The 24,007-nt window shown below is 31.8% G+C and overlaps 1 pseudogene; it reads left to right on the forward strand.

Moving 5' to 3' along the window:
* Nucleotides 1–323: 323 nt before the first annotated feature.
* LOC149544652 (uncharacterized) overlaps nt 324–24,007 on the forward strand; it is an 88,410-nt pseudogene continuing 64,726 nt past the window's right edge.

Below are 24,007 nucleotides of genomic sequence, written 5' to 3' on the forward strand. Positions count from 1 at the left end.
AAGGGCTCACGTTTCACCACTTCCAATTTCACCTAGCCTGTTACCCTCCTTATGTGATTTCTATTGATAACATCCTCCCCTCTAGCACCCCCCTACATTTGGAATTTACTAGTGGTAGCCAAGGCCACACTCCTCAGCACTGTCCTAGCCAAACCCCTACAAAGGGAAGGAAAAATAGAATTTTGACCCTAAAGCAAGAGCCCAAAAAAAGAATTAAAATGAACAAGAGGGTGGAGGTTGAAATTGGTGACTCCAATGAGGAGATTTCTTGGAGTAGAAGAAGGTTAGGAATAATTGCTAAAACCTAGGGCTGATACAAACAAATGGCTAGTCACTCTCAAGAAGAGGAGGAGGAAGATACCAATTCTAATGAAAATGACAAGAATCTGGGGGATGGTATGGATAAGAGGCAAGAAGAGATGGATAAAGATGTAGAGAAATGGGATGATACCCTTGATGGTACCTAGGACTTTGAGGTAGATAACACTACTAAGGAACCCTCCCCTAAACCCACACGTCTCTAACACTATCATCCTATCTTCCATTATCAACTAGGAGCACCCCAATATGACCATTGCCTTCCTCGACACTATTTACTCTCTAGTTGATAAAGAGGGCCAAGAGAACCTAAAATGCCAAGCTAATAATTCTTATGCCTAGGTTAAGCAAAACCCCCTAGCAAATTATAGTAGGACCCTAAAGCTAGAAACCAGGGAGAATGAACCTATTACCTATAAGGAACATAAGGAATTGATGGACAAGTGTATGGTCATGGAAGAGGAATTCAACCTTTTCTCCAAGTTCACTCTCAAAGTGACACACACAATAGCTACCACTCTTTAGCTATTAGCCAATAACTCAGAGTAGAACCTTGGAAAGGAGGACATGAAAATTCTCTATATCTTCCTCACTGATGACTAGGAAAAGGTTCTCATGGATGGGAAGGAAAAGAAAAAGGAGGCTAGTTAATGACTTTCTAGTTTTAGTTGGTTTTTGGTACTCTTCTAGTCTCTCCCCATCTATTGTCAATGGTTTTATTTTTAGTGCTAAAATTGTTTATGGGCTGTTGGTGGTATGATGTGATGACCACCTACATGTCATTTGTTAACATGTTAAAATCTACTAGTTTTAAAAGTATAAATACTAGTAACTCTATATAGTTGTACATTGTTTATTATTTTTTGAAATGAACCATTAGGGGGACTGTTTGGTTGTGTGTTGGTTGCTAGCTAGTCTTCTATTGGTTCTTAGCTAGTTTTTGCTAGTTTTTCCATCACAAATATAAAGGGCTAGCCCCTACATTTTGGCAATTTTCTTTATGAAGAAAAAATGCTAAATAACTTGCATTGAAAGTTTGTATGTGAATCAAATCAAATCATATACACTTTCTTTCAAACTTAGTTCTATTTTTACAAATTTTGTTATATTATATTTCAAAACCTCACATCCACATTTGAATTGGTTCAACTTAATCACTCTATGTTGATTTCTTGGGTCCTCACATGTAATATGGACTATTATTCTTGAGCTATAATTTTTTTAGTTTAAATGGAACATGTAATATGGATTATGATTTTGCTATATTCTACAAATAATGCTTTTGGGTTTCTATTCTCATCTATTTTAGTATCTATCTAGTCTTACTATATTATCTTTCAATAATCTATTTTTGGCATATTACATAAAAGTGACTCCCCTCTAAACTTTATTGCTAATTATACAAGTGAATGGTTTATCATTATAAGGAAATAGCTAGACAAGCATAACCAATAATTTCATAACATGGATAAGAAGATCAACAAATTATAACATGGCAGTAAGTATACAAAAGATATTACATTATCAATTTGAAGATGTCAATCAAAATGGATATAAATTAGAAACTAGGATGAGGAAATTTTCATTGATCTTAAGGAAATATTTTCATCAACTTTGTGGTGGTGACCATTAGTAGAAAGTCTAAACTACAAATATGTTTGTTCCTAGAATCTCTATCAAGTAGTGGAATGAGCAATCTAAGAGTGATGATTTACATTGGCTATTGCAACTAATTAAATATTTCATTGTGGGTTTTTATATATTGACTTCTCTCAAGACCACATGTTTTATCTATGATATACCTAATCAATAATTGTGATTCAAGTGGATAATTTGTAGCCAACCATATGGTGATTAGTATTTATAGTTGTCGTTTGGTGTATAATATTTACATGAGTTTGGAATTCTTCATAGTGAAGTCTTCTGGTTGGTTGTCTATAGAGAAATAAAATAACTAGGAAACCACCAAAATAATCTAAAAGGTTGTAGTATTTCTTCTATTTAGTGTTAAAAATAGGTGATAAACAACATAAATACCAAAGTAATAACTATTTTAATATAGAAAGCAAGGAAGAACATAGCCAAAAATAGAGATATATAATTAATAAACAATAATAAATTAATCTAGATTGCTTAGATATGTCAAACCTTGAAATATCTTCTAACAATACACAACTTGTATGTGCACATCACATATTTATACATGTAATACCAAAATCTAGAAACTCCTTTTCTAGAGTATTTTATATCCTAGAATGTTCTAAATCTAATCTAGACTATACAATTGAAGGGTCTAGGAAGCCTCTTCTATGGATTCATCAAGACAATCTTAACCCTTAACATCCCCCCTTAATAGTGGCTACAAAAAAAATACAAAAGAGAGGGGAAGAGGGGAACATTATATGACTATCCCTCCTTTATGTTCACCTCAATCATACTGAGCATACTCTGTAGCTTGAGAAACTTAGCCTCAAGCATACTCTTAGTAAATATAACTGATGTTTGATCTTCACTTGGACAAAATTGAAGATTAACAATGTTTTCTTGAACAAGATCCCTGATATAGTGAACATCAATTTTAATGTGCTTTTTTTAGCATGAAAAATAGGATTTCTTGTAACTTGTATAGCACTTTGATTATCACAATACAAAGTAGTAGCTAAACTTTGTTCAAAGTGAAGCTCACATAAAAGATGTTGAAGATAGACTACTTTTTTTCCTACTTCTTTTGTTGCTCTATATTTTTCTTCACATGAAGATAGTGATGTAGTTGCTTCTTTTTTTTCTACTCCATGTGATTGGATTTGACCCAAGCTAAAAAATATAGCCTCCAATAGATTTTCAATCATCAATATCACCACCCCTATCTAAATCTATAAAGCCAAGCAAAGAAATTAGTGACTTATAATTGTAATGTATGCCATAGTATATTATTCTATGTACATATCACATAATTCTCTTGGTAGCCATTCAATGACTTTCTTTGGGTTCTTACATAAATCAAGATCCTAGATTGACTAAAAAACAAATGTTTAGTCTAGAATGAGTTAGATCAACCAAGCTACCAAAAAATTGTCTATATAGAGTAGGATATACTTTATTGGAGGTGCATTCCTTAGTCAACTTGACTCCAAATTGGAAAGGAGTAGAGGCCAGCTTGCAATCAAGCATTTTAAATTTCTCCAAAAGATCCAAAAAATATTTTGTTTGAGAGATGAAAATCCCATCATGAAGCTTACTAATTTGCAAGCCAAGAAAATAAGTTTGTCCAACTAAATTAGTAATATAGAATGCCCCTTTGAGCGCCAATTTCAAATCATTGATTAAACTAATATTTGGTCTAGCAATGAGTAAATAATCTACATAAACTACAACAATGATGATATCATATTTCACCTTCTTCACATAAAGATCTGGATCTGATTTACATTTTTTAAATTGATGAAGCTGAAAATACTTGTCAATCTTCTCATTACATGCTCTTGGTTCTTTCTTAAGTCCATAGAGTGACTTCTTTAATCTCCAAACATGATTAGGATGTTGCTAATCTATAAAACTTGGAGGTTCATCCATATAGATTTCTTCATATAAATATCCATTTAAGAAAGCATGTTTTACATCCATTTGATGAACATGCCACCTAAGACTTGCAATCAAAGATAAATTAACTCAAATTGTATTCATTTTAATGACAAGAGCAAATGTTTCTTCATAATCAACACCCTCTTTTTTATTAAATCATTTAGCAACCAATCTAGCCTTGAATTTCTGTATATCACCATTTGTTCTAAATTTTGTTTTGTAAACCCACTTACAACCATTAACATTCTTACCTTGAGGTTGAGGTACAAGTTCCTAAGTTTTATTTTCCATTAATGTATTACATTCTTCTTCATGAATTTCTCTCATTATTTCTTCCCTTGGGCTTCATCATAGGATTTTGGATCATTTTCTTGTAATTCTTTGACCATGAGAGCACAACCATTCCTTCCTTGGATCTTTGATCCTTGCCTATAGATTTCTTCAACACTTCTTGTCTTTTTTCTAGATGGAGAAACATCTTCTTCATTCTCACTACCTATAGATAATGGCTGATCAAAAGCATTAGTATTTTCATTTCTATCAACAATGCATATGCCATCCTCATCAATATAGTCTTCACTTTTTCTAGAATGGGAGAAGAAAATGTTATTGTAAGTTGTGAGTGCTCATCAAACTTTACATCTCTAATAACAAATACCTTATTTTCTGTCAAATCATATAACCTATAAGCCTTTGATTCTTCACTATAACCCAGAAAAAAACACTTGTGACTCTTTGGTTCTAACTTTTCCTCTTTTCATTTGAGATATGTGCCCAAGCAATAAACCCAAATACTTTAAAATAACCCTATTGGACACAATTTATTAATTGTGTATTATCTTTGATGTTACAAAAATGTCATATATGTTCATGTTATTTTCTTTTATGTGTTTTCAATGGTAATCATAGATAACATCTAAAGTTTGCATGTTAAGCAGTTATCACCAATACCTACTGAGTTACAACATTTTACGTGTGTTTATCGAGCATGAACAATTTTCAATTTTTAGACTTTATTTTGACATCTAAGGGATCTGGGATTTATTTTACTAGTAACTGATTCATTGCTCCCCTCTCAGATACTCCTCTTATATATCTAACAATTGGTATCATAGCTTTTGGTGCTTGTAAAGAAGGTTTCAAGAACCTAAGCTAATGATTAGGATGTCTTACAAAAGAGAGATTCCCAAGCTAAATAGAGACAATTTTGTAGCATGGAAAGGACTTATGAGGTTATATTTGGCTACTATTAGTGATTTAGGATGAAAATATCTTGATACTAAATACAAGACCTATATTAGAACTTTATCTGTTGAAGATACAGCTAAAAAGAAGAATCATAACATCATGATGATTGATATTGCATCTGCTCTTAGTTATGCTAAATCTGATGAAGTTAAAGACTGCAAGACAGCTCATGAGATGTGGATCAAACTAAAAGACATATATGAAGGAGATGAAAATGTAAGAAGAGCTAAGGCTGAAAATTTTAGAGGTCATTTTTATCAAATGAAAATGAGAGGAGATGAGAACATTGCAAAATATTTGGAAATGATCAAAGCAAGTGCAAGTGCAATCAAAGAATCTAGAGGAGATATCAAAGAGAAAATAGTTGCAAGAAAGTACTTAGAACTCTTCTTCTAATTTATGCAATTAGAGGATCTACTATTCAAGAGATGAGATGTGATCTGAATAATAAAATATCTTTGGATGCTCTAGTTGGAAGGTTGAGAATTTTTGAGTTAGATAACTTTGATAACTATCTTCCTAGTTCAAAGGTTATTGATTCTACTTTTAAAGCTAAACTCTCACTCAAATAAAAGGCTAAGAAATCAAAGTTGAGTCAATTAGAAAGTGATGAAGAAGAAACAAAAGAAATTTCAAATAGTGATATTGAAGTTGGTGAAGCCCTACTTTCAAGAAAGTATTCTAAAGATAGAGAAAAGTATAAAGGTAAAATTCCTCTGATATGCTTTTCCTATGAATAAGTTGGTCACATTGTAGCAAGGTGTCCAAATAAAGAAATCAAAGGTGAAAAGAAAAGAAATAAGCACAAAGGAAAGAAGAATTCCAAAAACTATGAGAACTACAAGGACAAAGGTAAGAAATCTTGTTTTATAGCTAAAGGTTTTGATAATAGTGAAGATGAACTAGCATACATTGTTGTAAAAGATGAATCTAATGATGAAGGAGATAAGATGGCACTTATATCTCATGTTAGCAAAAATGATACATGAATTATTGATAGTGGTTGTTCACATCATATCACTATAAAAAAAACAAAATTTGAGCACATGGAATATTATGATGGAGGTAATGTAGATTTGGAAACAATAAACCTTGTAACATAAAAGGAAAAGGATGTATTTCATTGCCTAACTTGTATGTGACAATGGTTATTGGGTTGAAGGACTAAAGCATAATCTATTAAGTGTGGCATAGTTGAATAGCATTAGATTCAATGTAGATTTCATGAATAGATAGGCCAAACTATTGGATGGAAAAGGAAATTTGGTTGGATCTAGCAAGAAAATAAAGCATAATGTATTTTATCTTGATCTTAGTGATTGTTCATGTTTTATTGCTCAAGTAGAAGAAAGTTGGTTATGACACAAAAGGCTATGTCATGTAAACTTTGATAATCTAGTTAAGATAAGGAAACATAGAAGAGTAAGAGGCATTCCTAGTTTGAAGAAGCCTAATATGAGTTTATGGAAGAATTACCAAATTGGTAAAATGCAAAAGACTAGTTTCAAAAGAAAAAACCATCAGTCACAAGATGTCTTAGAAATTGTTCATATAGACTTATGTGGACCTATTGGAATAGAGAGTTATAGTGGAAAAAATTTTTTCATTCTTTTTATTGATGACCATTTTAGAATGATGACTATAATGTATCTAAAATAAAAATTAGAAGGCTTTCAAAAATTCAAGTGCTATCTAGCAAGAGTAGAAAAAGAAACTAGAAAGAGATTGAAATGTTTAATATTAGATAGAGGTGGTGAATTCATCTTAAATGAATTCAATAAGTTTTGCATTGAAAGAGTAATTAAAAGACAATTAGTAGCCCCTGGTACACCATAGTAGAATGGTATAGTTGAAAGAAGAAATAGATCTATCATGGATTGTGCAAGAACTTTGATGATTAAAAAGGATGTTGCTCTCAAATACTGGAAGGAAGCTATCAACACTACAATTCATACCTTGAATAGAGTATAGTTGAAGAAAGATTCAAACAAATCTCCTTATCAACCATGGTATGGCTACAAACCTAATGTAAGTTACTTGAAAGTATTTGGCAACAAATGTTATATCTTGAAAGAGTCTAAAAAAGGAAAATTTGATGTAAAAGGTGATAAAGGCATATTTCTAGGATACTCCTACATAAGTAAGGAATACCAATATTTGAATTTGTCTACTCATAAAATAATAGAAAGTGCACATGTTAGAATTGATGACTTTGCAAAAAAGAGTGAAGAAGAAAGAAACAAGGATCTAGAGGATTACATAAGATTTGTTTAGTATGAACCTAATACCCTACCAACCTATCTGAAAGAAAGGACGCTTCATCTCCCATGTCCCCAAAATCTCCAACAGTTACTGAGTTGTAGATAGTGCAACCTAAGTCACAATCTAAAGGACCTAAGTCATAATTAGAGGTTATTCAAGTAGTTCAAACTGAGTCTCATGGACATGAGTCATATACAAAAGGACCCAATCTTGAAATTGAAGTTCATAATAAAGACAAAGGAACTCATTCAAAACATAAAGAGCCTGTGTTAGCAAGATATGTCAAAAGGCATCATGTACTTGATTAGATCATTGTAGAAAAAATTTATGGAACAATGACAAGAAGAAAATTAAAAGGTACATGTTTACTTGCTAAATTTGAACCTAGAAATGTTAAAGATGCTTTGGATAATGAAATTTGGATCAAAGCATTGAATGATGATATAGAACATATAAAAAAGAACAAAACTTGGACTTTTATTATTAAACCTAAAGAAAATAAAGTAATTGGTACAAAGTGGGTATTAAGAAGTAAGTTGAATGAAGATGGAAAAGTTTCAAGAAACAAAGCAAGATGTGTGTGCAAAGGCTATTCTTAAGAAGAAGGTATTGATTATGGTGAGGATTTTTCTAATGTTGCAAGACTAGAAGGTGTTAAAACTTTACTAGCATATGCAACACATAGAGGATTTAAAGTGTATCAAATGGATGTTAAATTTGCATTCTTGAATGGAATTTTTGATGAGGAAGTCTACACTAAACAACCAAAAAAATTTGTAGATCCTAGGAAAAAGAGACATGGTTTGCAAGTTACACAAAGCATTATATGATCTCAAGAAAGCTCTTAGAGCTTGGTATGAAAGACTTCATAATTACTTGGTATAGATTTCCTTTCAAAAAAAAATGATAATAGTGGTTTGTATATCAAAGGACTAGACAAGAAGATTATGTTGGTAGAAATATTTGTTAATGATAATCTATTTACCAGAAATGATGACTTGTTTAAAGAATTTTCAGAAGAATGAGTAAAGGATTTGAGATGTCCATGTTTGGTGAGATAAATAATTTTGTTGGATTGTAGATACAAAAAAAGAAAAATGGTATCTAAATCACTCAATCTAAGTATATCAAGGAGATACTGAAGAATTTTCGAATGGAATATTCAAAACTAGTTGGAACCCCAATGTCTACTGGACATAAGCTCTCCAAAAATGATGATTCCAAAGAAGTAGATTAGACCACATACAAATCAATGATGGGAAAATTACAATATGTAGTACATACAAGGCATAATATTACTCTAGTAGTTGGAACATGACAAGATTCTCAACAAATACTAAAGAAGATCACATGATGAAAATCAAGATAATCATGAGATATCTAAAAGGTACTGAAGACTATGGCTTATGGTATAAACTTGGAGGCAATTTGGACTTGAAAGTATTTACTTATGCTAATTGGGTAGGAAGTCTTGATGATAGAAAAAGCACTAGTGGTGGAGCATTCTTTCTTGGTAAAAGACTAGTGTCTTGGACAAGCAAGAAACAAAATTGCATCTCTCAATCCACATTAGAGGTAGAATATGTGGCAGCAATAGTTAATTGTTCTAGTTTAATGTTTGGTTCAAAAAATTGTTGTTAAGAATGGAGATAGAAATCAAGGATCCAATAATCATATACTGTGATAACATCAGTGCAATCAATATATCAAAGAATCTAGTGATGCATACCAAAACAAAGCATATTGCTATAAAATATTACTTCATAAGAGAATTGATGTAGGATAAAGAAGTAAAACTACAATATATGAATACAAAAGAATAGATTGTAGACATATTCACCAAGTGATTACCTAAGGATGCATTTATGTATCTCAGAGGTAAGCTATGGGTCATTCTCCTATTTGAAGCTTACTAACTAAAGCTTAATGAAGCAACAACAAGAGATAAGTTGAAGATCAATCAGTTGGTTCAAAATTGACAAGATCATATTGCAAATGAATTAGTACTTAAGGTACATTGATATTAATTAAGCTATTGTCTTTGACATGTGTTGTCAAAGAGGGAGAAGTTTCCTATCATATCTCATAGAAATTTTTGTCATTCCAAAGAAGAAGTTTTCTATAAGAGGGGAAAGCTTTGAGAATGAACTTGGCAGAAGTTGTTGTACACAGAGGGAGAAATTGAAGAAAAAAAAAAGAGCTCATACTAATAGAGGGAGTTCTCATGAATAAAAGTGAGGATATGTTCCTTACTTTATTCTTGTTCCAAAATTTTATTTTGTTATGAAATGTTGTGTTTCTATCAATATCAAAGAGGGAGATTGTTCGATACAATTGATTAATTGTGTATTCACTCTTGTGTTACAAAAATGTCATATCATTATTAGTTAGTATATGCCAAGCTCACTCAGGCAATGAAGACAATTTTCTATGTCTATTAAGCATTCTTTTGGTTTCCTAGTTCAGAAGGCAGTTTCTATTAAGTTCACTTGGGTGTTGAAGGAAAGCATGCAAAAGATGAGTGTTAACCAAGCTCACTCGGTTAATGAAAAAAAGTTGGATGGAACCAGTGTCACTTAATTTCCAAAGGATCTTTACAAGTATGTAGTGTTAACTAAGCCTCTATTGGTTAACACAGGAAATTGTTTGTAAGTTAGTGTCTACCAAGTTGGGTCAACTAACAAAGGATTTTCTTATTTTGGCATATTAAGCTTAATTGATTTATATATTAGTTCTAGCAGACTGAGGTAATGAATATTAATTATTTTAAGTTGTATATGAATGAACTTGACAATATGAAAGATATAAGTATAAGGTCAAGTTGTGGATTCAAAAGTGTGAGTATGAATATGTGATTAATGAATTGAAGATTTTATGATGAAGAGATGAAGTGAATTTGAAGGATAAGAAGAATATCCTTGTGGAGAAGAAAAGCTATACTCGATCAAGAAGGATCAAGTAAAAGCTAGAACAGAGATATATAATAAGCAATTCAATTGCATTCAAATTAGGTCATCTCATTGTTTCTCTCTAACCATTGTAGTAGTAATCTAAATCTGCTAATAGAGTTGGCTTAATAGCTATTTGTAAATCCTCTAACAAGGTGGGAGTTCTATTCAATTGTCTCAAGACCTCTAACAAGGCCACTCCTAATAGAGTGATTAAATCCTTTAACAAGATCACACCTTACAATGTGTTTTGTAACTTTTAACAGGGTTGGCTCCTAAGAGGGCTCACTTCAAAAGAGTGAAAATAGTAACTAGTTGCAATTGGTGGTTTTTCCCAAATTTTGTTTCCATGTTAAATCCTGGTGTCAAATGTGTTCATGCTATTTTATTTTATATGTTTTCAATGGTAATCACAGATAACATCTAAAGTTTGCATGTTAATCATTTATCATTAGTACTTACAGAGTTACAACATTTTATGTGTGTTTACCAAGCATTAGCAGTATTCAATTTTCAGACTTTATTTTGACATTTAAGGTATCTAGGATTTATTTTAGTAGTAACTAATTCACCCCTCCCCTCTCAATTACTCCTCTAATATTTCCAACAAACCAATGCAAGTTTTCTACCACTCCAAGGTTCTTTAGGGGTGATATTTGAGAGAGCTTTAGTTGGAACTCTATTCACAATATATGCAACACAAGAAATAGCCAAACCCCAAAATTTATTATGTAAACTTTTAATATAAAACATACAATGAGTTATTTCTAGAAGAATTATATTCATTCATTTAGCCACCCCTTTTTTTTGAGGAGTATATGGTATTGATGTTTACAATTTAATTCAAAAATTCTCACAAAATGACTCAAATGCATAGTTACAATAACCACCCCCATCATCTATTCTTAAGCATTTAATTATTTTCCCACACTACTTCTCAACTAAAGCCTTAAATTTTTGGAAAGCTTCAAGTACCTCATTCTTTATTTCAAAGAAATAAACCCATACTCTCCAACTATAATCATCAATAGAGATACTCTACACTTGAAAGTGAGGGAAAGCCTAGTTTACATAAATCACTACAAATGAGTTGTAATGGATGATTGGCTCTCCATGCTTGACCTAAATCAAAAGAAACTCAGTGATGTTTCCCTAGCGCACATCCATCACAAACTCCTTTAGATGGTGAGGTTTTTCTTAACCCTCTAACCATATCCATTCTAACCATATGTTGCAATTTTCTATAATTGACACATCCAAGTCTAGCATGCCAAAAGTTTTGACATATAATCAGCTTGAGCAATATAAGCATGAGAGTGTTTAAATTCTTCATCAAAAAATCACATAAATTTAAAAAGACTTTCTTCATGATCAACTCTACCAATGGCAATTATATTGGTTGGGTCAAGTTTCTATCTCTAACAATGACTTGATTAGTAGTAACAAAAAACTCATATCTAGCTTGAACAATTTTATATAATGAAATTAGATTCGCCCCTAATCCTTAAACAAATAAAACAATTTTCAAAGACCCATTTGTTACATCAATAGTTCCTATACCTATTACTGATAGTTTCATTTTATTGCCAATAGTAATTTCTTGATCTAAATTCTTTCCTTCATAAAATTCAGTAAGCAAAAATCCATCTCCAGTTAATGTGAAATGATGCACCTAAATCTAAAATCCATTCGTTAATAGAATCTGAAGCAAAATAGCCCCCCTTAACGTTAGCTTTTATTTCAGGTGTAGCAGTGACCTCCTTACTTGTTTTATCTTCTCTTTTTTGGAAGATGGCTACAAAGTTGTATCTATCCTTCTTTCCATCCTTAAACTTTCCTTGCTTGGGCTTGTTTTTCTACCTTTCATTTGCCTTATTTTTCAAACAAAATTTATCCATGTGGAGATGGTTAAAAAGTTGTATCTACCCTTCTTACCATCCTTAAACTTGTCTTTCTTGGGCTTGTTTTTCTACCTTTCATTATCCTTCTTTTTCAAAAAAAATTTCTCCATGTCATTTTCACCACCACAATACCTACAAATAATGTCTTTTCTTCCACCTTGTTTCTCTACACCATCATTTCTAAAAAAAATGGTTAGAACTCTCATTATTCTGAAATATATTATATCCTCTCTGATTCTTCTTTCCATAATTTATAACAAACTTACTTTTAGCTATACATTCATGATATTTCTAAATATACCCTTCTTTAATAAGTTGGGTCTCTTCATCTATAACAAACTTACAAAATTGATCAAAATTTTATTGTGGAGTGTTAGGATTTAGTTGAATAATGCTTTTTGTTGATTCTTTAAATACCTTGTATGGGTAGGCGAGCCTACTTTCAACCATTGCAATCAACTAAAAATCTTTCTTTGAATATTCAACACCTATTTTCTTTAGTTGAGCATTTTAAAAAGTAACTTCATTGAAATAATTAGTCATTTTTTCAAAATAGGATGAATCCAAATTCACCAATTTTTCCTTTATGCTAAATGTGTGAGAAATATCAACATCTTTATAATATTCTTTTAAATTATCTCACAACACTATTGGATCATCAATATCAACAAACCTTCTAAACAAACCTTTGATTGAGATTGGAGCTTAAAGATTTACCAATAATACCTCTAGCTTGCTCCAACTTGCATCTCCAAATCTCTTATTCTTTTTAAGTTTGGGGCTCTCTAATCTCCTTATTCAATATCCTCCATAAGGCCTTTTCTCTCAAAGAATTCTTTAGTGCAATCTTCCAATCTTCATAACCAATTCCATCAAATATAGGCAAAAAATCATTTGAAGAGCCCATGTTAGCAAAAAAATCATCCTTGTAAAGAAACCACTTCTAGAAATGTATTTCCCACACCAAATCTCTCTAGAGATATTTCTAGTTGAATCTCTTGCTAAACCTCTAAATGAATCACCAATTGAACCACATAGAAATCTATTTCTAGTTGAGCATATGCTCTGATATCATTTTAAAAATAGGCCATAAAAAACATAAAAACCAAAGCAATAATTGTTGTAATGTAGAAAGAAGGGAAAAATATACCAAAAATAGAGATATGTAACTAATAAACAAAAATATAATAATCTAGCTTGCTTGTACATACATTAGATCTTCAAATGTCTTCTAATGATACACAACTTGTATGTGCACATCATATATTTATACATGTAATACCAAAATCTATAAACTCTTTTTCTAGAGTATTATATATCCTCAAATGTTCTACATCTAATCTGGATCAAGTACATTGGAAGGCTCTCAGAATCCTCTTCTCTAGCTTCTTCTAGATAATCTTAACCCTTAACATTTAGGTGCATTATTTTGTTTGACTTCACATTTCCTCTTGGATATTCCCAATTTCTACTTCCTTAGTAAAAATGGTCCTTGTTGTCAATCAACCTATTGTTATACAGGGTGCATGTATGTTGGTTATCTCCATCCTATATAATTTTCCTAATTAGTTTCCCATTCTCATATTAATTTTTATATTGTATGTTTTTTTTTTAGGCAAAAGTGGCAAGCCACTATAATATTTTATTAATCTGATTCAACGAGGTCAACTAGGAAAGAATTAGTGAAGAAAACCTAGCATCATCCTCAATATATACATAGTTTTAGATATTTTGAACAAATATTTACAAAGGGTGTATCAAGTACCACCCATTAGTATATAAAAAATTGAATGTCACCTTCCTCCAAGCTCGGTGAAAACCAGATACAAAAATTATTTGGCATTATACCACAATGTTTCTTATGGCACAAATCACAGGTAGAAACAATATCCCTACCACATTGCATATTGAAGCAGAATTGCCAACCAAAGCTATGAAGAAATGAAGTAGAGTGACAAATGTAGACCAAAGCTATGAAGAACTATAGAAGAATATGGGTAGGAGATGAAATAAATAATGCACAATCCTCTTTCCATGAAATCAAGGCTGAAATATGTCATATACCATGTGAGAACACACACATATTATGTCCTATGAAAGATTAGCTTTGGTACCTTCAAAACCACTCCATAATGTCATAAAGATTGCCACACGAAGGAGGATCAATTTGCCATATGTAGAATGGATGCCACAAGTACATAGTATGACATGTAATGAACATTTCATAAACCCTTAGTCTTATCAACTTTTAATTTCTGACAAATCCATATAAGCAATGTGTTCCTCAATCTTGACAATTTTAAATTCTAACAATTCCATATATGCAAACTATTCAAAATGGTATATGTGAGCATGATCCAGGAAACTTATCTACCTAAATTAATTTTTTGAGGGCAACATGTTTCTCAATTATGGATAAAGGGTGAAGTGATGAAACCAACAACCCATCACAACCCGAATTTGAAAGAAAATCTGCAACTTGGTTCCCTTCCCTACAGGTGTGTGAAATACAAACATCCATGCACTCTTCTAGGAGCCTCCAAATTTGAATAAGAATATATTTTAACTTCCAAGAGAAGATATTCCTATGAATGCAAGCATTAATAATGATAGAGGAGTCCCCTTCAATATGTAGCAACTGAAAATTATCTTGTTTTGTTAAAATAAGACCAGCTAATAGAGCTTGTACCTCTGCCATGTTATTTGTATTAATAGGCAAAGGGGATGCTATAATTGCCACAACATCTCCATCTAAATTTTTGATACATGCACCAAAACTAGAAGGGCCAGGATTACCTCTTGATGCTCCATCAAAATTCAATTTCCAATATTCCTCATCTGGTGGCCTCCATCCTGTTTGCTTACGGGATAATGAAGAAGTGGAAGAATTACCAATTTTCCAACCATTTGGAATGAATAAATGTTTCCATCTTTGAATAATTTGAGAGTCCCAAGAAGTAACAATAGGATTAAATTTTATCTTTTTCAAACTTGAATTTGTCACCTCTGAGATAGATCTTTCAATTCTCTCCAAAACAATTTCTAAGGTATAACTCTCTTTTCTAGAAATGTGTTTGTTACATTCCCACCAAATAACCTAAACAACCAATGCCAGGATACATTTCCAAAGGTTTGCAAATAATGATTTGGGATAAAAGACTAACCAAGCTTGAAAAAGATCCCACAAATTATTTTTGTAAGGAGGACTATAGTGCAACTTATTCAAGACAAAACGCTAGCATTGATAAGAAAATGAGCATGAGACAAAAAGATGATCCATTGATTCTTCACACTCATCACAAAAAACACAGTTAAAAGAGGAGGTAATGTACAATCTAGTCAATCTATCACTGGTCAAAATCTTGTGTTTTAGTGCAAGCCAAGTGAAACAACCTGCCTTTGCAAGTACAATATGATTCCAAAAAAATGAAAATTCCCTAAAGGTAACTTTATGTGAAACATTTTGCTACAAAATTATATAACCCTCTTTTACTAAATAATTGTGATCCTTAGCTAGAGGCCATAAAATCCTATCTTGAGATCCAGAAAAGAAGACTTGCCTGGAACAAAAAATATCTTTGAATTGTCTAATTTCCTAAGATAAAAGTGGTCAAACTACTAGATCCTTCCAAAAAACTTTCCCTAAAAGTTCACAAACATATGCCACATATTGATAAAGTTGAGTACCCTAGTGTAGTTTTAACAATTCAATAATATTCAGAGAAATCAAATTATTGGAAAGTGGAATTTGACCATTCCAAGAATCTCTCCAAAAGTTAACTTTAATACCATCATTAACTTCCCAAGAAACATAATTAACCACAATATTATGAGAAGCTTTCATGAAATCCCATATAACTGAACCTTTAGGAGGATCCAAAATAGAGAGAATTCTGGAAGGATCATTATTATCTAGATACTTTTGTTGCATAATTTTGCACCAAGTGGATTGAGGTTTAGTGTATATTTTCCAAACCAATTTCCCACCAAATGCTTCATTTCTTTTAGTAAGGTCATGCAAACTTTCCCCTCCTAGTGTTAGAATTTGTGACATGTCCTATAATGAAATAAGTGGGATCTTACAAGAATCATCCATATTACCTATCCATAAGAATCCCTTAATCATTTTCTAAATTTGAACTAGAATTTTGGGTGGAGCTTTAAGAATAGAAAAATAATAATTTAGAATTGTAGCTAATATTGATTTAATCAGCAAGACTCTCCCAACCAAGGATAACCATCTGACTTTCCAAGTAGTGATTCTACTTTGAATACATTGAATGATAGAGTCCCAATACAAAGATTTATTTGAACCCATAAAGAAAGGGATGCTCAAAAAAATAGAAGGTAAGAAATCTTTTGAGAAACCCAATATTTGTTTAATTTTATAAAAAATCACTTTGTTTATATTAAAAAAATAGATTTTTGATTTTTGAGCATTAATGGCTTGACCTGACACTGCTAAATATAGGTTGAGAACATGAAGAATATGCCTAGCTTCCTAAACATTTGACAATAAAAATAGAAGTGTATCATTTGCAAATAGAGAATGTAGTATAGAAATATTTGTACCTGAAATAAGCATGCCATGCAAATTACTGAGCTTATGTTGATGTAAAATGGTCCTACTAAAGGCTTCAACCATAATGATGAAAAGAACTAGGGATAGGGGGTCTCATTGCCTGATCCCTTGAGTAGAAGAGAAGAAGCCTGCTAGTTTACCATTTATTAATACTAAAAACTAAGCACCCAAAATACATGCCTTAACACATTTGCACCAATTCTTTGAAAAACCCATTTTGGAAAGCACTTGCAGCGAAAATATCCAACAAACCTTTTCATAAGCTTTCATCATACCAAGTTTTATTACAAAATTTGAGGGATGATTTGAATTTATAGAATGTAGAACCTCATGTGCCACTATAGCCCCTTCCATAGTTTCCCTTCTTAAAACAAATCCACCTTGTTCAAGAGAAATAATGTGAGGGATAAGATGTTGCATTCGAAGATATATGGCTTTAGTTATAATCTTGTATGACAGATTACATAATGAAATTGGCCTGAAATCTGCAAATGTTTGAGGATCCTTGACCTTTTGAATAATTGAGATATTTGTGGTATTAAAATATTTAATCATGGTTTTGCACCTTCTTGATTCTTCAACAACTACTAATAAATCCCATCCAATGATATCCTAGCAACTTTGATAAAATATAGTAGTGAAACCATCTAGGCCTGGGGCTTTATCTAGAGGAAAAGAAAAAACAACCTTGTGAATTTCTTGAATAGTGAAATGTGCCATCAACATGTCATTATCTTGAGATGAAATCATATTTGGAATTGAATCAAGAAGTTCATTCATTTCTGAGTTAGAAGGAGAAGACATGCTATCAGGTGCAAGGAGATTCTTAAAAAACTTCACCCCTTCATTTTGAATAAGATGTTCATTAGTAATAAGATCACTGAAATAGCATCTTTGATCTAAAATATTGAATTGTTAACTCTCTTTTTTTTAGCTGAAACATGAAAAAAAATTGTATTTCTATCCCCATCTTGAAGCCATAGCTCTCTAGACTTTTGTCTCCAATAAGTTTCCTCTCTTGCACATAACTCATCCCAATCTGGTTGAAGATTCATTTGAGAAACATATGTATCTTCATTCATACCATTTTGAATTATATGATTATATACATCTTCTAGTTGTTGTTTGACTGTTGATTTTTGAGAAAACACATTTTTAAATACATGCTGATTCCAAATTCTAATTTCAACTTCATAGCAAACTAATGCATTTTAAATCCATCCACATGAGGAGCTTGATTCCACCAATGTTGAACATTCTTCAAAGATTTTGGATGATGAAGCCACATACTTTCAAATTTGAAGGATGAATCGAATTGATTTTCACTACTTTTCTCTTTGTAATTGAGAGTAAAGATATAGGGAAATGATCAAATCTTGGTGATGAGAAAATATCTAAAGAAATATTTGAGCAACTCAATTTCTAGTCAAGTGATAAAAGAAATCTATCAAGACAAGTAGCGATATGTGCAAATCCAACACTTTTATTCGTCCATGTAAAAGATCCATTCCTTGGGTGAATATCCATGAGATTATTATATTGTATGTTACTTTCTATGTGTTTTACCTATTCTTTCTTGATATATTTATGATTTCACATATAAATATCCTATTCTAAGATCATATTTATAAACATATGAAGCTATTAGAAAATTAATCTCAATATAAGTGGTTATCTCCCCATGAGAAGAAAGGTACAAAGATAATAATTTGTTAAATCTATAGTCTTGATGGGTTGTATAAACATCATCTGGTCAAGTCATAACATATGAAGCTATTAAAAAATTAGTATCAATACTTATATGTCTCCAACTTGCTTAGGGAACCATATTAGCACCAATTTTCTCCTTGCCAACCATTGATTTCCAACAAGAGAGATGTTTTAGTTTCTTACTCTATAGGATGTTTACACTTTCCTTGAAGAACTTATCTTTGTCACCATAAAAAATATTTTTTTCTAAAGGGTGCATGTATGTTGGTTATGTCCATACTATATAATTTTCATCATTAGTTTCCCATTCTCATAATATTTTTTTATAGTCTGTCACTTTATATTTGTTTTACCTATTCTTTGTTGATATATTTATGATTTCACATATAAATATCCCATTATAAAATCATGAATATAAACATATGAGGCTATTAAAAACTAGTCTCAATATTTAAATATTTACTATAAACATAAATGAAAAAGAAAGCTTTACACAATTATATCTATAAATTCAATTGCAATCTAATAGATTTTGGATATCTTATACTTCTGAGCATTTTTAATTTGTTACTATGTTGGTTGTTTGCCCTTTCCTTGAAGTAACTGCTCCCTATCACCATCAAAAATTTCAAATTGGTCATTTTGTTTTGGTATGTTGTGTATTTTTTTTCATTTATGTTTATTAAATTGCAATTGAGTGTCTAAGCATGATTATAAACCTAAATGAAAAAAAGATTTACACAATTGTACCTAGAAATTCAATTGCAATCTAATAAATTATGGATATCTTATAGTTTTGAGCATTTTAATTTCTCTATACCCCATTATTGACTTAAATAATTTTTTAAAGCTTTCAAAAAGACACAAAAAATAATTCTCATTTTGAATCCTTAACAATGCCTAGAATGTAAAAAAAATGAACCTAAAAATTCTCATATGTGTTTTGATGGGTAACATTATTGGTACTATATTGATATTAAAGAGAGATTACAATACTTGAGGTATGACCATATAACTTACTACCATATATCTACCCATCCCAAGGCTATACATTTAACATTAGAAAAAATCATAGAGTATTAACACCCTACCAAAAGCATAGACCACCTAAACCAAATACAAAAAACTAGAGACAAAAAAGAAAAAAAGATGCTTGCATGCTAATGTTGTTGTATCCACTATCAACATATTGCTACTCCTTAAACTAGCGAATTTCCTACTCAGATGAGAATTTTTGAATAAAGAAATTGTCCAACACTAAAATCCTCTACCTCACTTGGCAATGCTTGCTACTGCCATCCCCCTCCTCTTAAAGCAGCAAGACATCCACCCAGGCACTTTTTATCATGGAAGCTCCCCACTCCTATTGATTTTTCTTCACAAGTTGATGGCACAAAGGTTTCCCTAGAGTGAGTGTGTTCTTTCTCAATGTAGCCTTCATGAAGCCTTGCTTGCTCTTAGTTGACACCCAAATTCTCCCAAGCAGAAAATTCATAATATTTCTCCAATCTTGCTTTGCCTTTAGGAGATGCACTCCTTGTGGATTTGCAAAGGACCACACTACCAATGGTTGAACAAATTATTTCCCACCACCAATCAATCTCTAAGGCTCCTCTCCCATATCTACATCCACACCCAAGAAAACTTGTTCAATTATACCCTATAACCCCAAAAGCCACTGGATATCCACACAAGTTGTGACTAGACAATAAACGTCCTCCATTTCACATACCATTAGTGCTCGCACCAAAAATAGAGATGCCACATACACATTTTATTGTCTCTTCCAATATGCATCCAAGTACTCCACCCCAAACATCTGCTAAAATCCCTCCAAGAAATTTGGATTGTTAAACACAAATATGTTCTTAAGGTTTTGAGCAATGATCTTTCCCTTGCAAGTCTATGTTTGATTCTCAAAGCCTAAAGCAATATTTTCCTCCACTTCTATTGCCTTTGAAATTTTTTGAATCTGTGTTGTCTTCTACTTGAATATAACTTTCCTAGAACTCTCTAGAAATAAGAAAATACCAGAGTGCCAAGAAATAATTGCACACAAGCTAACATGTGTGGAGGATTGGGATCTATGCATGCTATAAAATGGTAAATGTCATCAAGGGTATGAGTCATGATTCCTTCCCCAAGAAGTCATCCAAGATGTAGAGGTTTAAATTTGTAAAGTTGGCCAAGGCTTGAAAAATACTTTTCTTTCTTTAATCTAAAACAAGGTGTCTTAGGTCCTCAAAATAATTATTTTGAGTTCCCATTATTCCATTTTATCCCATGTTAGCCAACATGTTTGTCACCCTATTCACTTATCAAAATGTATGGGAAACCTTGAAATCTTCAAATTCCATTAGCAATCCTTTAATCTATTGAATATATTTATCAAGGTGTCAAGCCTCCATCTTTCCTTTCTTTATGCCATTTATGATTATCTCTAAGTCTTCCAAATGGACTCTTCTAATGCCCAGTTTGGCTCCTAAGACAAGAGCCTCTTTTTCTGCATAACATTTAGCCACATTATTTGTGCCATCATGCAAACATTTTGTCATGTAGGTGAGACTATTGCCCTTGTAATCCCTTGCTATACAACCACACCCCAAGACCACTAGATTTCCCCTTGCTAGCCCATTGAAGTTTAGCCCAACCCTACAAATATTCTATTCTTAGTATAAAATAGTATTTGATTAACTTCTTTTTTTAAAATTATTATATTTGTATAAAGAAGATTTAAAAGTTTTGGTGCTAGTGGTCGGAAAGGAGGTTCTAGAAGCCCATTCTATAGTTCCAAATTGAATTAAAAATGCAATATGTTACCTACAAATTGAACTAAAATGAGCACACATTGTAAGCCACTATCTTCACTTTAAATTTCCAGGTGGGGTGTGTTTACTTTGTTTAGTGTGAAGGGTACTTCCCATTATCCATAGTTCCAGTTATTGAGTTGCACTTATATCATCAAGTTATCTTTCCAATTTTAATATTCATTGGCTATGAATCCTAACAGAGGTCATTGAGGATTATTATATCATTGTCTTAGGATTGTATGGCTAGGTTCTTTAACACTACAATAGAAAGGGGAGTTTTAAGACAATATTGGACAAAAAAAAGTTGTGTGTTGTCTTACATAATGTCTTTAAGAGAGTGTCTTGAAGTATTGTCTTATAAAGACAATAAGGAACAAAAAAATCATTGTCTATTAGAGACTATTTTAATTATATTTATATAAACAATTATGTCTTTAATCTCACTTACAGTCTTCTTGAAGATGGGTAGAGAGAAGATGGTATAAAATAATAAATTAAAAAATATATATTATTTAATATAAACTATAATATAATTAATTCATTCATGTTAAGGCATAATGGATTCGAACCACCACCCCATGCTTGTAATGCAGGAACTTGTCCATTGAGGTAGCACCTTTTAAATTAACAAAAATTAATAGTCTAAGGTTTTGCAAATAAGAGCTACAAGAAGGGAGAAAGATAGATTGATTTAATGAGTAGGAAAATTGGTGGTTAGCTGAAACTTGCATGTGGATAGATGGTGGTAGGTTTTGGCACATTCAAATCTAGCACTCAAGGTTGCTAGCTCATCACACAAATGTTTGAATGATAGAACTTAAGCTTGTATTAATTGTGAACTATAAAACATGGTTTCAAATGTTGGTTACAAGCTTTTGAGAGTTTTAGAAAAATGAATTCTAATTAAAAGACCTTTATATGTATGCTCTCTACATGTTGTTGACTTGAGGCTTTGGAGACATGTATGCACATACAACAATAGAAGAATATTTTAGATGCAACTACTATGGTACACATTTACACCTAATGTGGAAGAAAAGTCATGCATGTCAACTATCTGGCATCACCACTTATACCAAGAATGAAAGCCTTTAAAAGTAACTAATTTATTAAATCAATTTTAAATATTTGCATTCTAAGAAGACTATTAAAATCTAATTATAAACATAACCATACACATCAAGTAGAAGTTGAATTTCCTTATGGAAGATAAATGAAAGGAATTTTATAACAAAATTAAAAACAAGCTAGATCTAGTGTCATAAAAGAGGGAATTTCATTGGAAATTAGGGAGGTTGTTGTGAACAAGAAAGAGAAGTAGTATTGTGGGATAATGATAGGGAGATGTGAGGGGGAAGAAAATAGCTAAGAAGGGTGCAATAAGAGGAAAACAAACCTAGTTCCTATGGACTAATAAGAGTCTTGGAAGACTTAAACAAAGGAAACAAATAGAAAATATAATGCATACTAGAAAAAAAATAAAACAAATAAATCAAAAACAAAAAGTCAAAAAAAAACCTGGAAGAAGAATAATGTGTGGATGAAGAAAGTGGGGGTTGTGTTTCTTGTTTGGATTCATCATGGATTTCAAAAATGTGAATCTTTTTCAAAAAAAAATTTTACAGTTCAATTTTTTGAATATTGATGCCATTATAATATAATTTATTTTTTTCTAGCTTGATCAAATTTGCCTAGATGCACAAAGACTTCAAACTATGAGCAATTTATATTGGAATGCTTTTAGAATAACTAGGGGGGAGGGTGAATCAATTATCCAAGGTCTAGATATATAAACAAAACTTTTCACAGCTTAGTGAACCCATTAAATATTTTTTTTCATCATGCATGCATCCATAAGATTATACAATCACTTAAAACTTCTAGGTTACTATCAAATCAACTTGTAGAATGTAAACATGAAACATAACAAATTCATCAACACACTTGACACAATGATTTGCATGGAAACCCAATTTGGGAAAAACCACCAGTAACATGCTACTCTTTTTCACTCTTTTGAAGTGATCTCTTGTAAAAGGCCAACCCTATTAAAGGTTACAATAAAAATAGTTAAATGTGACCTTGTTAAAGGATTTCAATCACCCTATTAGGAGTGAACCTTGTTAGATGACTTTAGACCATTCACTTGGATGCCACCTAGTTAAATGATTTACAAATGACTTTTAGGTCAACCTTAATCCAAAGGATTTACCCTAGACTAATAAAATTGTTAGAGAGTAATAGTATGTTGGAAATGCAGGTGGAATAACTGAGAGGGGGGATGAATCTATTGCCACAAAAACAAATCCACAAATCCCTAAGATGTCAAACAAATTTTTTACTGTTATCACTCAATAAACATTCATAAAGTGATGTAACTCGGTAGGTGCAAAGCATGTTTTAACTTATAATTAGATCTTAATATGCATGAAATAATTTGTAGTTATAAAAGTAAAAGGCATGAACACCAATGACACCAAATTTAATGTGGAAACCCAATATGGGAAAAACCACCAATGTAACTAGCTACTAATTTTTACTATTCTGAAGTGAGCCCTATTAGGAGCCAACCTTGTTAAAGGTTACAAAACACACTGTTAGGTGTGACCTTGTTAGAGGATTTGATCACCCTATTAAGAGTGGCCA

Source organism: Cupressus sempervirens, chromosome 8, assembly GCF_028749045.1.
Source record: "Cupressus sempervirens isolate cs-2001-9-10 chromosome 8, ASM2874904v1, whole genome shotgun sequence".
NCBI lineage: Eukaryota > Viridiplantae > Streptophyta > Pinopsida > Cupressales > Cupressaceae > Cupressus > Cupressus sempervirens.